General features: G+C 37.8%; 1 protein-coding gene across 2 annotated transcripts in view; it reads left to right on the top strand.

The window, feature by feature from the left end:
- The window catches only part of KIAA1549, a 146688-nt gene that overhangs the window by 9012 nt on the left and 119709 nt on the right, over positions 1 to 17967 (top strand). The gene's annotated exons all lie outside the window — the stretch shown is intronic.

Here is a 17967-nt window from a genome sequence, read left to right as displayed (position 1 = left end):
TTTGTTTTCAGCCTATTTTTTTCTTAATTCACACCACTTTGGACTGAATTTCCTATTGAGTGCTTTCACACTGAATAAGAAAATGAAACTGGTATAATTTCTTACACGAGAAGAAGGGTCTCCTTTTGTTTGCTCCCCAGTCAATAGTGTATGGAACTCGTCTGTGGGTACTCTCTAAGTAAAAGTTCTTTCCTCATTTGAAGGCAATTGTTTGATACCACAGGGTGGTGCAGGGACTGTTTATTCCTCTCCTAGTTGGGTGTGAACTTGATTAGATGTTGAGCCTGTCTCACCTTTTCCTGTGGCCCATAATTCTGTTGTAAATAAATTCCACCTCATGTATGCAGATTGCAGTGAGCACTGCTCAGCCACAAAGCCACAATGATTTAGTTCAGCATTATTTGGAGACAAAAGCTCCAAGCATTTATGTAGCAGACCCCTCTGGACTAATATCACATTAATTTTTGAATAGAAGGAAGATGGTTGTTTATCAGCTACACTGGATTCTGATTAGGTAAATTCTCCAGTGGATGTCTGTATTTAAAACTGGAGCTAGTGCTGAATTGGGACTAACTTGTGTGATATATTGGGATAGAAATTGCATGTCACAGAACAAAATCCTGATCTAGAGCAGAAGTCTGTTTTGGAGATGTTTTCAATTAGAAGCTGACAGTGACCTTACTTCCTGTCCTTATGCTGAAAGATGAAACAGATTTGGGCTTCCAGCCATTGAGATTCAATTTTTAGAAGATGTAATTTGTTCCACTCTGAAAGAACAAAAAAAAAAAAAAAAAAGGTTTTTCCTTTGTCTTTCCAGAGTGCATGTGCTTTTTATAGTAGCTTGGTTAAAAAAAATTACGTAAAAGCTTACCAACATAGTAATCAAGGTTTTGTCAAAAAATATTGTATCCAGTATTAGTACAAGCAAGGAAGTTTCAAGGAAATAAATTGTGTTAGTCTGTCTGCTTTGTTTTCTTCTGTGAGTAGTTACTTTGCTGCTTCTACTGCAGCCAGGTTCTTAAAACTGTAAAAATTGTCAGAAGGATTAGGATAGCTGAGGAATGTGAAATGAATGTAAATCCATTTTGCTTCTTTTTAAATTGACTGGATTCCAAGTAGACAGTGTCACTTGAAAGTATAATCTTCTTAAAATCCTGGGAGCATTAGAAACAAAACCGAACATAGTTTCTGTACTGGAGTATTAATTCTTACGATTCTTTAGCATTTACTGCTGCTGTTTACTGTGTGTGAAGTTTAAGCACTGAGGTCAGGTGAAGACAGTTCAGGAAATCTTAATGTTATAGAAGTTCTTTCAGATTTACTAAAACAACACTCAAATTAGTTGTTTCTATGTATTTCTTGAATGAGCCAAATCCACCATTAAAACATGCTACTGATGTGTGAGATTGCACTGACAGTTTAGAATGGTGGTATTATTTTATATTTTGAAATAAAATGCAACGTTGAAGAACAGAATGCAACTTTATGTTGTATCATGTATTCAGTACAAACATCCATGTCATTTAGGTAAGATACTTCAGAAATATTTTGCGGTACTTCCCATCACTCCTGAATAGTATCAGCCTTGGAGGTCACATCTAAAACTTGTTCTCTGTAAATACGATGTGAAATAGCTTTCTAGATATTTTTAAAAGCAGAGAAATGTATACAATTTGTATCTTCGAAATGCAGGTGCAGGAGTTAATATGCTTTATGAAGACAAGTATTTTGATTTGAGTGAATACTTCAATCTCCTACTTCCATTTCTCATACATAAGAAGTTACATTTCTAATGAATTAGCGGATTTGGCTTTTATGAAGACGTATTGTGAGATTTGTTGCTTTCAGTTTTGAGAAAGTTGGGAAAAAATGAGAATTTTACCAGTAGAATGAAAGTAATGAATTAATTAAAATGATAGCTACTGGAATTCTTCTGTGTGTTTAAGATCAATCCTTGTGGATTGAATTATTTGGAGGAGGACAGGTGAGAAGCACAGGTGCATGTTAAATATAGTTTGTCATAGGCAGTCAAAGCAACCACCCAAAACAGCAGGTGTTTATGTGGAACATGCACATAAGCTCAGGCATGTAGTTCTGGTTTGTGCTCATAATGCATTAATATGTGTGTGTTTTGGTGTTTGGTTTTTATTTGTGTGGGTTTTTTTTTTCTTTTTTTTTTTCCCCTTGGGAGATGAGGGGAAACTTTAAAAGGGATTGTTTATTTTAATGATTGAAGAATGCAGAAAGGGCTGAAGACTATCTGTGCAGGTTTAGCTGTATGAACTCTCCCAAAGTTTAATTGGGACCTCTGCCTCAAGTTCTGTTTCTGTTGTGCTCGCCTTAGGAACTACATCGTACAGTAGTAATCTGACACCAGTTTACTCTGGTAATTCTACAATGCCTTCTTTAAGTGTTTCTTTTATTGTAATGTAAAGGAGCATGAACACTGTCAGCAGGAAAGAAGTAGAATAGGGAGCTACGGGGAGTTTACAAGATGAGGAACCCAAATGATCAAAGCTCTCATTAGTCTAGCTATCTTTATAACTTACAGTATTTTTATTGTCCTAACTTTCATACAGTTCATCTTGCCTGGAAACTTTGCAAGGTCATAAGCTTGATGCTTCCTGATTGTTGCTGCAGTTTAAGAGAAATAGCATTACTGCATCCTTTCTAACTTCTGGGACTGAATTCCTTGCTGCTTCTAATATGTTGAAGGTAAAACTGTTAAGTTGAGGCGAGAATGTAATCCTGTGTTTGCACTTCTAAAGAATTTAGAGCTTTTAAATTGCAGATCTGTTATTTCAAGCTAGGTGGAAAATACTGAAATAGGAGTTGTCTTTGAAACCTATATATTTTAAAAAAGAATCTTTGGGGTTTTTTGCTGATTTGCTTTCATGAAGGAATACCCAAGATGAGTAAATCAAAGCTGATGGGATGTGTTATTAACAATAAATGTCCTGTATGTTTCATAATTAAACTCCTGTTCATAGTCTTTTGGGGAAAGAGGTTTGTTTTTTCTCAATGTGCAAGATTTTTTTTTGTATTTGAGAAGTTGAAAAGAACATGGTAGGTGTAAGTCTTTTTTTTTTTTTATTAAACACTTATGTTCATGCAGAAATTGTTCAATGGCTGTGTAATTGGAGTAGCATAACTTGTGATGATGTAGTCTCTGACAGTCATATCAATAGCCTGTTTTCCATCCAAAAAATCTTGCAAACCTCCTCATAGCATTCTCTGTTCGTGTTTATGGAAAATGGCACATTTCTAAATGAAAATCTTGCTTTGGTAAGTGGGCTGTTCATGAGGCAATCAATTTCTATTTTAAACAAGTAAACCCACCAGATTTTCCTCTGTTTTTACACATTACAGCAGGTGTTATGTATATTGAATCAGAAGACACAACAATAATAGAGTCAAAGCTAGTCTTTTGAGCTCAGCCTTGTTTCATATCAGTGTTTTATGTTGTTTGTCTGGAATGCTGAATTGTCATAATATATACCTATTCAAATAGGGGCACAAGACCAAGAGATTTCACTTCCCAAACACAGTAACATGGTTTCTTTTATCCAGTATAGTAAACTGCAAATCCTTTTCTTCCTCTTTTTTTCCCCTCTTGGAAGAAAATCCTTTTATGGGATTTTTTTTTTTTTGAGCAAATGTATCAACATTCCCTTCTGTGTTTTCCCCAGTGCTCCTCTTATCTTACCCCATATAGTCTACCCTGTTTGCTACGTCTCTGTCTTGAAGTGAAAGTTGCAAGGAGTTCCATCTTACCTCCTACTGAAAACCAGAAAAAAAAATGACGTGATTGCAGCTTTTGTTGGTTTTGCACTCCTCCCAAGCTCTTAAGGAGGAGAGTAGAACTTGTTAGGCATGGGTGGGTTTTTTTCTTGTTGGGGAAGGGAAGACTTGGAAAAAAGGGAGGAGGAAAAAAGCAAGAGTGCAGTCTTTTGCCAGACGTGAACGATTTTCCCTCTTATGAAGCTGTGACTCTGTGTTATTCCATGCAGGGGAAAATCCAATTTAAGATGTTTCTGTTACTTTTCTCTTAGCGTGTCACTTCAGCTTTTTAGATGGTTGTTGTATAGGCTGTATTTTTAAAACAGTACTTTATTGGGATATTTTTACTGTTTTGGTTTTATGTTTTCTCCTTTAAATGGGATAGTTCTTGAAACTCTGACTTGGAGCACAGTCATGCAAACAATTGGATTGGCACCTCTGGAGCACAGAAATGAGTATCTGGGGACGTAAGGGAGTGGCAAGAACCTTTCAAAACACAGCTGCCACTGACAGAATGGCACCACAGCTCTAGTTTACTCTGAAATTAATTTGTTAAGGAGCGACTGGATTAGAGCTTGCTTGGTCTTAAATAGACTTTACTCTTGAGAAACCTTCATTTTAACAGCAGCTCCTGTCTTATTTGAACTTGATTACTTACTGGTAATTTTTTATATGACTGTTGCTCTTTGTGAAATTTTTATCTTCTGAAAGGAAAGTGGATCTTTGTATTTTTAAGTAGTTCAGCTCTGAAAGTACATAGTAAAATCCTTTTCTTTAAGGAGATATTCCTATGAATGATTGAATTAAAATGTCTCTGGCCCTCAGTCATATTATACTTTGTATAGAAGGTTTAAGCTCCATAATTGGTCTAGATAAAGAATTTTCACTTTTATAACTGACAGGTTTAGAGAACTGGTGTTCTTGCTAATACAATTTAGTAGGGCCCTGCATCCTTCTCTACAGTTGATGCCTTCTGTTTTAGGACTGGCTTCAACACTTGCCCTAGCATCAAAATGATTTACTCTTCAGTCCCCACATGAGCATTTCGGTTCCTGCCTTCCCACTGTGTTTGCATACGCTCTCCCTGCGTAGCCTCCCAGGCCCCAAGCTTTGCCAACACGCTAGGCTTCCCTCCATCTGCTCGCTTCCCTGCGCGACAGCCAGTGCTCCTGCTTTGTGCCTTGCCGTCCCGGAGGACGAGCTGGGGCACTGGCTAAACCGGTGTTGCTGTTGCATTGATGGCTGTGTTCTATTTCTGTACACTGCATCAAATAGAAAACCACCTTGTAGTTACACCTGTATTATTGTGTTTGCAAATCAGGCCCTCACTATAAATTCATTCCAGTCTAACAAGCCACGCTTGTCTATCGGGCAGCAAATGCATCCCTGGGCCTTCTGAGGTGAATGCACAAATATATGTTTAGAGGTCTCAGAGGTCTTAACTCAGCAAGCTAGGCTGTCCAGGACTGTGTGAAAAGCAAGAAAATTTTGGGAGTTAAAATTTGGGTGGCCCAATATGAAATGGTAAATGTCTAGCACCTGACTGAAATCAAGTTATCAAGTGTCTATGGTATGTCATGCTGTCTACCTACTGAAGAGTTGCTGCTTTAGATGTTTTTTGCATCATCCAAGAGAGAGCAAGTTTCCAATTAGTGGGCTTCAGCATTAAGTAGGTAGTGGAAATGTTTGTTTTCTTGCCTGATTCAACATTACAATGTGAGAGACAGGATTTGAAAACAGTATTTGTCAGCACTGGAGACAAAATATTTTGCAGTGAGTGCACTCATCAATTCCAGCAGACTCTTGCAAAGTTTTATGAGTGTGAACTTGCTGGCAGCTGCTGCTGATGGCAGCTTTCCTGTGAGCAGAAGAGTTAAATTCATGGTGTGGGGCCTGTTGTGTTGCCTTCCAGAGCAGGAGGGGCAGCAGGCATGTGGACAAGCAGCATGGTGGCATGTCAGTTCTCAGCCCCTTCTGAGCAAAACTGGGCAGAGGCAAACTAACGTGTTTTACAGTAGAAAATGCAGGAGTCTTCGTGAATGTTGTGCTGTTGTGGAGGGTTGGGAGCAGAAAAGAATAATGAAATATTTTTGATCAAAAAATAAGCTGGCATATTTCTTATTATGGAGTAAATGGGTATGTTTTTATTTTTGTCTTGGTGGTCTTTTTAAAGCCAAATGATACTGAACTCAGTACTTTTTTTTTCTTTGTTGGCTTAATGATGGAACAGTGTCTTGGAGAGGAAGCCTCATCAGGGAGAAACTAATGAAAGTGAGTCATTTGAGGCTGTGTATATTGTAGGTCACTTTAGAGAGACTGTGTTTTTCCAATCATGTATGGAACTGGAAGTGTCACCCTTGTGGTTTCTTTAATTATGATTTAAGTATCACATGGATGTGAAGCATTAAAAATTCTAAAGCATCTCTGGGACTGAATTAAAAAAATCAGTGTTGCAGTTCTCAGTGGTACTTAAAATGGAGGATGACTTTTTTGCCAGAATAGACTTTTATTGAAAAACAGACTTCCTGATACATCCCTACATAATGGTGTAAAAATTTTAAACCTTTTGCTATTTTGCATAGTTAGCTTCAATAATAAAATTTTGTGCTGCCACTAAAACTAATGCAGGAAAGTTTTCCAGATGTATGTATTTCAACATGTAATCTTAGTCATATTTCACTTCATTCACACTGCTAATTTTCATGGGTTCTGTTCAGTAATTATTTGAAGATCTATAATAGGTGTATTTTTCTATCTATCTTGTCTAGCAGTATAATGGTCTTTGAGATACTTGGAGAAATGTGAAGATCTCTCATGATGCTACCTGTAACAGGCTTAGGCTCTAATTAGGGCTGGCTTATGTAAACCAGTTTGGGAACTGACAAGTTCTCAGTTTCCTAATCCCTTGCAGAAGAAGGAGGGGAAAAAAAAAACCCAGGAGGCTCAAGAGCGCCATACAACTCTGAACTTGCTGACATTTTAAAGAAAACTACAAGTATTGGAAATACCAGGTTTCATTAGATTTTCTTATTAAATTGTTGGGTTTTTTTTTTGGTTTGTTTTAGATTGATGTTATAGATAGAGTTTACTGGAACCTCTTCTACAGGAAACACCAACATGAGTCTTTGCTGTGAAGTGTACTGTATTGAGTATTCAGATTTCCATAGCTTAATTTTTTTTTATCCCCTGCATGTTCCTGTATCCGTGTTGTAGGAGTATTGGTATATGACTTGCACCTGAGGAAGATGTAAGGACTTGCATGCAGGTTTACTACTCTTCTGTAAGGAAACTGTGGTGCAAGCTTGATGTGGTGAAGTACTTTTCATCAGTCACTGAGTTCTACAGAGCAGGCATGAAACTAAAGATGCTTTGAGATTTCCCAAATGTTTGATAGAAAAATGGTATCAATAGCTTGTCCTTTAATAGTTTTTTCTTCTTCGTAAACCAAACTCGAGTCAGATATACAGGGGCTGATAATTCAGGTAGAGAAACATCAGGCTTATGTCAACAGCAGCACCTTGTGGCACCCACAAGACCAGATGTTGGCATATTACTGGCATTTGATAACCAGTGACTACTTTTTAGAGCCTTAGTGTCTTGAGGGCATAACTTTTGCTCAGTTAAAGGCAAAAGTTTGTTTATTTCACTTTATGTGTACTTCAGTTTATGATGAGATTAACACTCCAAGCAATGTAATTTACCTCAGAAATGCTTAAAATGAAATAATCTTCAATATTTTAGTCAACTTAAAGCCTTCGGAAACTGTCTTCTGTGCAAAGGTCTAGTGTCTTCCAGTGTACTTGATCTTTTTCTTGATGATTATGTTTGTTGTATGTTGTTTCTTAGAAATGAAATGCTTCTTGATGAAGGGGGTGAGGGGAGTGTTGCTAAAATGCTCTGGTTTTGCAAACCTGGAACTGAACTGGATAAGAGGGGAGGGAGGACAGAGGAAATGAAATTTTTTGGTGATTGGCTTAACATACTAGAAAGTGGCCCATGCTTGAATCTTGGCATTACAGTAGGATAAAAAATGGGAAGCATATTTAGTCATACTTTGGGGTATTTTAAGTCCCTAATAACAAAGGAAGGAAGGTTTTTTTCACTTTAAATCCTTATTTAAGTGATTTTATTTCCCAGTAACAGAAATTGATAGAAAAAAATGGTGGTGAGAGGAGGGAAGGAATCCTGTGCAGGTCTCTGTTAGCATGTTGGCATTATCCAATTTCATATTTGCCTTGAGAAACAAGTGTTAATATGCTTAATAAGAAGTACCACAAACATTTTTCATTTACTAAAGCTGGATTTTTGATAGTGAAAAACATTACTGAGTCCTTTTTCCTTTTCCTTTTTCAGCTGTGGGGAGAGGAACATTCAGTTTTTAGATTATAACAACTTTTACACTTCCATTAAAGTTGTTTTAGACCAGCTTTATGAACCAGTTATTTAATGTTCAGAGTATAACCTCTTGTTTTATGGCTATGGAAAGACCTACTATTGCAGCTCCACCAGATACTACATATGTATTTTTCTTCTAGATGAATCCTTGGGTAGCATCTTATGGTCAGTGTTCTGTGCAGTCATTTGTCATTTAAACAGCATTACTGCAGTTTTATCATGAACAAATTATCACACAACATACCAGACCAATGCATGATAAATGTAGGATACTACTTGGCAAACATGAGAGGGATGTTGCTGGTTTAGGGTGCATTAAATGTGTCAGCGATATTGCTCTGTCTGGCACTGTGAAAGAGACGTGAAGTGACTTTCTGGATTGCAGGGATGTTGTTGGGAATTGGGAGTAATGTGCCCCGTTGGAGCGGAGTCCTTAAAAGTGTACTCCACAAAGGTATCTGTAATGATTAGGCTTTAGATTAAAAAGCTAATTAAACCCATTTGTTTAAAGATGCCATAGAACAGATACTAACACAGTGTACCGGGCTTTGTCCACTAATATGTTGAATAAAATTTTTGTAGGAAGCTTAATTTTTTTTGTTGTTGTTGTGGGTTTTTTTGTTTTTTGTTTGTTTTTGTTTTTTTTTTTTTTTTGTACAAATAGCATAGGGAGGCTAAGCTGATTTGTCTAAAGAAAAACAGTGAAGGCTGTATTGATATCATGGCAAAAACTTCTGAAAAACAGTGATTTGGGGCTGGAGGGGAATGTATCAGGAGGAAGAAGAGTTTGGTAGGCTGTTGAAGAGGAGCTCACTGTGCAGTGGTGTGGTTGGGACTAATCTTTCAATACCTGAATGAAAGCTGGGAAGTTTTCTTACCTGTGTATGATGCTGTTGTGTGGTACCTACTTGTGTCAACTGTTCAGGAAGGATATTGGCTAATTGGGGATAGTTCAGAGAATATCCCCTTGAGGCTTTGGAAAGGATGTTTCCAGGTGAAAATGTCAAAAAGAGCAGCCTAGTTAACATGTTCTAGAAACAGGGGAGATGTGACTTGATTTCTGTGTTGTGGAAAATATAAATTCTGTAGTGGAAGGGCCCTTGGACCAGATAGGAAAGATTTTCTTTAAGGGGAAATTGAAGCTTAAGAACATTAGACTGGGAGTTACATATACGGTTTGTAACAATGAGGAATAATTAACCACAGAGCAACTTACTGCGTTGGAAACTTTAAAAAGCAGGAGTTAATTTAGGCAAGATTTATGAACTGAATTAGGCCAGAGATGGGGCTGGAAGAGATCACACTGTTACTTTCTGTCCTTATAAACTGCTGGCTATGTGCTGTAAATGAATGACATTGTGGAGTCTAATCATGTAGCATGGAATCTAATTCTCCTTTCCTTTGGCTCCAGTCACCTTTTATTGGAGTAAATGACAAAACCTGCTCCGACCAGGAGGATACGATATTGCTTGTGCTTGCCTCTGTTGGCTGGGATTTAGGGGAGATCAGTATAGAGTTTTAGTGGTTTAAAAAAATCACTTCTCAAGATTTCAAGATGGTAATGAATTACAGTAAACTTATAGAATATGATGCTGAAAGCATAACGTGCAATCTGATAAATAAAACTTTGATATATCAGTTTTGCAGTGTAGTTCTGGAACACGCGATGTTCTGGAGGGTGACAAGGGATGCTGGTGGTGCTGTGGCAGTCTCACAGCGGGGAGCTGGGGGTGACCTGAGCTCAGTCACTACCACCCGGGCTGACTGTGCTCCTCCCTTTTTTCTAGCAAGCGCTAGAGCGGAGTAGCAGTGTTGCACGGCCTGTTGTGCACCCTTACCAGGAAGGGTTCTGTGGGTGTAGAAGCAGATGGTTGTGTTTGGAGAATATTCTGAATTCCCATGGAGAGGGAAGAAGAAAGAAGGGAAGGGAAAGAAGTCTCAGAGTCAACTTTTCCACCAGACGAGAAGTTCCCCAGAGATGTGTGCCACCACAAGTAAGAGGTAGCTCTAGAAATAAAACTAGAAGAGGACCAGAGAACAAATTGTAGATGCTTCTTTCTTCCCTTCCCTGTTGACTCCATTACACCAAAAGTTTAATTTGCTTGGAATATTGGGTAGTATTTTAAAAAAAAAAATATTTTTTTTGGCATGGGTGTCATGCCAAGGTTCAAAAGGTACTGGCCAGTATTACTTGTAGTAGGGCTCCCCTCAGGCATGTTTTGCCTGCTGGCAACTGTTAGTGTGCACGGACTGAAGAAGCTGGAGTGAGTTAAACTGGCACTTCTGTAGCAATGGAAACTTTTTACTAAATAATTCAATAATACTACAGAAGCTGATATCTGTGGTGACCAATATCAATCATTTTAATGGTGTTCTCTCGCTTCCTTGCTATGTTAGCCATTTACCTGGAGTATTTGTTATTTTAAACTGTAATAGGAAAGGGGGATGAGGGGGACAGCAATATCTCAGTAGTTTTGTTTGTGTGGTTGTCAGCTGTAACCTTCAAGGCCCCTGCTGAGTGAAATGCTAGCGTAGGGTTTTCTCTGTCATTCAGAGGAGGGATCCTGTTGATCTTGTACTTGCTCTGGTGAAGATGGCATCATCTGAACCGGACCCTTCGGGCCAAAACCATTTACTGTTTGCTAGCTGACCTAGTTTGTGTTTGTTCAGTTCAGTTGTTTGCTGCTGAATTTCTACTATGGTCAGAAATCCTTATTAAATTTCCTGCTCTACAAGCTCTATGCAGCAGAGCTATTACTCTTTTTTCACTTGTGGACTCCTGGTAGCTAGTAAAACTTGATGGTGATAGGATTTTCCCTTCTGAGTTTCCTTTTGTGGATGTTTTAGAAATAGCATGTGGTGTCCCCAGGGAAATGGGAAGTAAAGGTTGAAAAATCTTGCTGTAATGACATTTGAGGGTTCCTGAATCCAGGTTTACACCAGGTTTCAAACTTAGTGCAGTGGTTGACCGGGGAAAACGCAAGCTGAATGGAAATGCGGCATTTATTTCATGGGTTTTCCTTAGAGAAATGAATGTGGCTTAAGAAGTTGTTTTTATTGATGGTGCCCTTTATTTTATTCACAGTTCACAGAACATGTGAAAACTGTGCAAGAATCTGAGAAGTGGGAGAGAAAGGATGTCTGATGGTGTGATTGAACAGGGCTGTGTTCTGAGAGGTCAGAGCAGTGAAGGACAGACTTAAAAAGGCAGATAAAGATGTAACTAGAACAAAAAGAGCAACAAAAGAGAGAACAGAAAATTAAAATATGCTCTTCAAAAACATCATATCTAGGAAACTATCCTTCTTTGAAACTGAAGTAAATGAAAGTCTCCAGTTCTATAGGTAGTGATGCATTTCAGTAAAATTATTCAAGAGCTCCAGTATAATATATATATATATATGCACCTTCCAAATACATTAATGTGCAGGAGCTGGCTGACAAAAAAATAGCCATTTAGAACAGTTTTTGATGTGAAAAACTGTAATTGTGGAAGAAACCAAGACAAGTCTGCGTCCCTTACGCTTCTCTTGAAATGACAAATAACTTAAGTGTCAGATAAAAGCTGATGATGGATCTTTAAAGGTATGCGATGTGTTTGTGACTTAGTGAAACTTTTGTTTTTTGTTTAAAGTGAGGGCTGTAATGCTTGTTGCAATATGTCGCATACAGAACAGCATATTCTGAAGTAATGTAAATTCACGGAATATATGTCAGACTGTGTGAAGATTCACAGCATTGAAATGAATGATGGCACTGCCATGGAAGTTGTGGGACAAGTTTTCAAGCAAGCGTTTAGGTAAAACAATGGAGCAAGAGTTCTCAAACCTTGCATGGCCACAGGAGGAGAAGGGTAACTTCCATCAATCAACTGCGAACTTCTTAAAGGAGGGTAGTGGTTTCAGTTTGTTCTGGGGTTTATATCCCTGTTACTGTAGAGGTTCAAATTTCAGCAAATAGGTCTTGGAGGAGATAACATTCTGCCAGCAAAACTTTAATTCCCTAAGCGTGTTGGGAATTAAAGGAAATTGCTTTAATGGACAGTTTAAAAAAAACACTACCTGTTTTGTTAGCATACCTAGCAACTTTCATGTCTGGGGCTGTGTGTTTGGTGTGCTTTATCCACATTGCAGATACTCAAATTTGTTTCTGCTTTACTCCTCTGTCTCCACTGTTTTGAAGCAAAGGTCAAATTAACTCTGGTTACTCAGAGCTAAGGAAACGGAGCAAGCTTGTAGTATTCATTTCTCTGATTTCTTCAATTTTTTGCAACTGAATGCACTATGAATACAGTATTTTTCAGGTATTTGTCTAGTGTTTTTTAAATCTATTTATGCTCTTTGAACTCTTAACGTTCCATAGCAGTGAGTTCCACAATTTAGTTATGTTTGAGAGGAAAATACTTGTATTTTGTTGCTATTAAACTTATGCTAGTTGGTACCTTTATTGAATTTTTTAACCATTTATTCTGAAATGTCGTCATTGTTTTTTAATTCATCACATCTCTCCCACTCACGACTCTAGAAACCTCGTTCTCATAGTCTCACTTCTGTTATCTCTCCTCCAGTCTGAAGAGTCTTATAATGGAGCCAGACTGTACCTACACTTTATCCTTAATCTTCTCTGTGACACCTCAGTTTCTCTGTTCTTTTTCGGGAGTGATAATTATAGCCGTGCAGCACTTAAGATGAGATCACAATGTTTGCGTACTGTGTGGCATAATAACATGTTTCTGTTCTTGTTCTCTCGTCCTTTCCTAGTGGTCTTCTGTTTTGTGTCTTTGATTTCTGCTGAGCACTGAGCTGACATTTTGAAGTCCTAGTGGACTTCACAATCTCTTTTCCCGAGTTAGTAGTAGCTAACTTAGAGCTTATTGTTGCTTCTGTAGGTAGGGTGGTTTTTCCTCCTTTCTATACTTCACATTCATCCATCTTGAATTTCACCTGACGCGGTGGAAGCCTGTGGTGTCGGAAGAGCCTTCCACTGCTCTTCAGTGTCAGTTTTCAGGTGGGACTTTTCTGAAACACGCTTGGCAAATGTTGTCAATTTACTGACCTCTCTGTTCCCGATCACATTTTGGGGATATTAAGCATTGTAGCTGCACCACTGCTGGAAATCTTTTTGCATTCTAAAGCTTTTAATTGATTCCTGCTGACATCCTGAGCTTAGTTCATAGTAGTTAAATTTAAAGGTTTTGATTAAGAGCCTTGTTAAAGGCTTTGAAAAGCTAGTTAAAATTGTTTCAGGTGGATTAACATTGTGTACACACTCCTCTTCACAGAACTGTCACTGACCTGTGAGAAATTTACTTCTACAAAAATTATTTGGGAACCTCTGAGATTACAACCATTAACTCTTTCACAGATCATTGTGGTTAGTCCATCTGTGCAAGGCAATTAGGTAGCAGGTCCAAGATAGAAATGATGGTGGATTACAGGGAACTCAGTGTTTTGGGAAGGTAGATTAAAGCTCTTGAAACTATAAGCAACCTGAACAAGAGTAGTCTTTAAGTGGTGGAAGCTTTGTTCAAAAAGTAGGTCTTTTTGGAGGTACTGTCAGGATAAGCTTGGGAAGGAGGCTTATGCTTTTGTCTGCTACCAGTAAAACCTGACTCCAAGAAGAAGCTATATGTTATTGTTGTTATACACCTAGCACTTAGGGGCAAGCATAAAAGCAATGCATCTCATGAGATTTACCTTTAAAGTGTTTGGCTGCTATGAATGGAGACAAAAGTAGAGTCTGACTTGCTATTTTGGCTTTCTTGGGGATTAGCAACCATTTACACATGTTTTTTATTTCTTGGTTTACGCTATACCTATTTACATTCAGTTTGTAAGCAATCTGGAGTTACTTGTACTGCTAGAAAAGACCTATGTGAATGAAAATGTTTGTTTCTCTTTCTGCATGTGTGTGTACATCCATGAAACAAAAGAAATTAAGAATATGCTTAATATACCAGTTCTCAGGGGGCTGAGAGGAATCCACTTGAAATTATTTAAAAGCAAATAGTTGTGTCTCAGGATACTGTGTATATCTGAGCTCAGTGTATTCTACAGTTGGTTTTCTCATGTTTCTCTAATACAAATGTTTATCACTGAACTTCAGAATTGCATGGTAGTATGCAAAATCTCTCATAGTGATCTTAAACGAAATATATTCATGCACACATATAGATTTATATATACATACATGATGCATATAAAAATATACGTATGCATGTATTTTGGCAGTATTACTGCCTGATGTGCAGCAGTAAAAACCTGGAAAGTAAGAAATTTGACAGTTAGAAACCTATTTTGGGACCTATGAATTTAAAATCCCACAAAAAAACAAGCTATGTCTACTGAAAACCCATACATTTTCAACAAATCTTGGGATTACAGCTTAAAAGCAAACAATGCATAACTGTTTAACAGTTTTCCAGTCCATCCTTAAGCTGCTGAGTTGTTGTGGTTCATTGGATCACCCTAAGTGGTGGATATTTGCTTGCAAGATCATTCTCTTAATGTTTTTTATAATTTTCTGCAACTTTTGAGTGGGATCTTGATCTAGGAAACCAGTTTCTCTCAGATATGCAGCATATGTGCATGCATAACATCCAAAAATTGCCAAGTGATGCTGTGGAGGAATTTTTAGGGGGAGGTATCTGGAAGAAGTGAAGCCATGATTTATTGTCCATTCCAGAATGACATACACAACTTTTTTGCATCAGTATTATATATGTTATTTTTGGCTATATGTGGTTTTCCCATGCTACGGTGGGCTTGCTTATTTGCATATAGCTGAAGTTAGCAAACAAAAGTTGTGGTATCCGAGGCGGCTAGGTGCAGGACAGAAGGCAAGTAGGTACAAGATATCGTGTCCAAGCTGCTAGAGATGTGCCAGAGATGAAGACAGTATGTAAAGCACTTTTTTAAACTGTGAAAGTCATTATAAGCATCTTAATTGCGAAGGCACCAGAAGGGTTGCTGAAAAGACTGAATAGATTGATTGTCAAGGTCGTTTATTAACAAGGTCATGTATAATAAACTTAGTTGTCACCTTCATCTTTTCTTGCTTACTAACAGAAAGATTGGGAGAGCAATATAAATGGTAGCCATCTCTTCTCTTAAAATCCACAGAGGGAGGTTATGTTCAGGGGCATATAATTTCCTTACAAACCATACATAACATCCCAACTGATGTTTGCAATACTTGCAGATGACAGCAGGCTGATAAGTGATGCAGCTGGCTAAGTAAGGCTTTTATTTCACTTAGGACTTTTAAATTATATCTGACCATATAGTTTGTGGGTTGATACTGTATAGTGAGCTAAAATTGGGAATTTGCTGTTTTCCTTGGGAGGACTTGATGAAATACAAAACTCTCTTGAGGTTTCTGTTTTTCTTGCCACGTTTGCTAATTGAGAAGATTTTTTTTTTTTTTTTTTTTGAGATGACAGACAATGGCTTTTCCTGTGAGGTCTTTCTACTTCTTGTTGGCTTATTTGTAACATTAGAAAGTGGTTGTCTAAGGTACTTACAATTCAGGTTCATGCTTCAGAATTCAGGACTGTAAGTACCTGTCTGGACTGGAAAGAAACCATTGTGGCTTATTTATATCTGTATGACAAAAAGAACTAAGTGATGACTTTTTTTTACCTCTTACATTGTGCCTCTAGTATGTCTCTTAAATGAGATTTCCCTGTTAAATTGTATAGATGACTTTGCATCATGTTGTCCACTATTGTTTCTCTTATAACTAGCAGTAAGTGTTATCTCATACAGGAACAGCTGAATGTTTGTATATTGTCAGCAGCTATGCAATTCTGATCCTTAATGGTATCAATAAGGAGATAATGTACATTTTCAGAGTGTTACAGTTTATCTGTGAGGCTCCTAACTAAGATTAACAGCTTTAGGGATACATTAGAAAAGGTACTTAAACTTCTGAAAAATGACAATTTGATTTCAAAACCTTCAGTCCTTCAACAGTGAGAAGAGGATCTTTTCAACAGTTCATTTAAAGCTTTGTGTTTAATTCTAATTTCTATGTAGGGATACTATGTGCATGAAAATATGTGATACTGTCAAAGTTTTTTCCTATTCCAACTCATACTTGGATAATAGAGAAGATTTGGAGTGGAAAACACTTGACACATGGAGTTCATCACAAATCTTGACTTGCAATACACTGACAATTGTTTTCTGAAAACAATTTGCATATTGAACATCATTTTGATTGAAAATTTGGATGTTTTTCAGTATCTTGGCATTCATGTACAGTTTTTCAGGTGACTTGCCTGTATAAAACTCAGGCAACTTACATAATGCACAAGAGAAAGCAGAATGATCCAGACAAAATGGCCTCAAACTATCAGAGGTATTCTGTTGTTGTGTCTTCAAGACCTTGCTCATACAGAGTTGTGAACTGTGTCAAAGAATATCATCCATTTACTAGAAGAAAAACTAATTGAGTAGTACAGTTTGTCATTTTTTTTTTTCCAGTTTCCACACAGCAGCCAAATGGAGCCTTCAAATTCTGGTGTGAGAAGTCGGTGCCTGAAGGTATTTTTCATGTGTGTTCTGGCTGCCTGAAGTAAGGGGGATGTTAGGGCACCGTACCTATTTAAGCCACATCTCTGAAATTTTACATTGTCCAGTGGTATCTTTAATGGAATGAATGATTCCATGGGTGGTTTGTGGGAGTAGTCGGTACTGGAAGAATGATGTACCCATCTTCAATTCTTGCAGTCTGTCACTTTGGAAATAAAAAAAGAGAATAGAATTGGTGCAGTGCTGGCCAGCACTCTAGTTCATGGGTGCATTCTGTTATGTGTATTTTTTTTGAAATAACATGACTGTTGACCCTCCTCTCTTGAGGTGAAACCAAATCCTGTAGTTGTCAAGGGTAGCAGAGAGCAACTGGTTCTGTAGGAGAAATAAAACTTGTGCAATTATCACCCATTGGAAACTGTAACATGTCTGTGTACTTGTTAGCTGTATTTACTTCCTTCCTATTTTTTGAAAATCTTAAACTAATGTTCCTTGCCCCTCCTCCTGTGGTGCTCCCGTCTTACTGTGGAAGTATTACATTAGGTTTATAAAGAATAAACTTGTCAAGCATGTCCATCCTGGTCGGAAAGTCCTTTTTTAAAGTAAGATTTTTAACTGTTTGTATCTAGGATACGGAGAAAATTCCATTTGGTTCAGGTTGGTTGACTTTTTGAAAGATAACAGCCAAGCAGGGTGTCTTGCACCATGTAAATGTTCCTGTGTTTCATGATGAAAATACTTAGCAGCAGAAAGGTATCATGCTGCGATCTCTTTGAGTATCCTTGGGTGCATAATAAATCCTACTACAGTAGAATTAAAATACTAAGGTTAATTTTCCATTAATATTGATGAACCTTTTTGTTATCTCAGCTGTGAACGAGTTCACTGGCTCTGTATAAGTATTGTGAGGCTTATTAGGGCTATGATTATTGCTGTTTTATTGGGCAGGAAAAGGTAATTTCGATGTTACCTAAAGCATTGCCTTACAGTAGCTCTTCCCATTGAGCTTCTGCAAAGGTATCATTCCACTTGCTTTCCAAATCGCGCTGTTGGTGACAGTGACCTCAGTGAGAAGGATTAGCACGCTGGTAAGATCTTTGCCCGAGAGCCGTATTGTGGGCGGTCTCTGGGCTTGCCCTCAGCTCAGTGTATCTTCACTTGAACTTGTCAGTACTACTTCCGAGGCTGTGACAGGCTTTGCTGTCCCCTAAGTTTTGTTTCTTCAGTATTAAAACTGCAGTTAAATTTCCCTAGAGAG

The sequence above is a fragment of the Platalea leucorodia genome, assembly GCF_965183815.1.
Source record: "Platalea leucorodia genome assembly, chromosome: 4".
NCBI lineage: Eukaryota > Metazoa > Chordata > Aves > Pelecaniformes > Threskiornithidae > Platalea > Platalea leucorodia.
The sequence above is the reverse complement of the archived record's forward strand: the minus strand, read 5'-3'. Positions and strand labels throughout refer to the sequence as shown.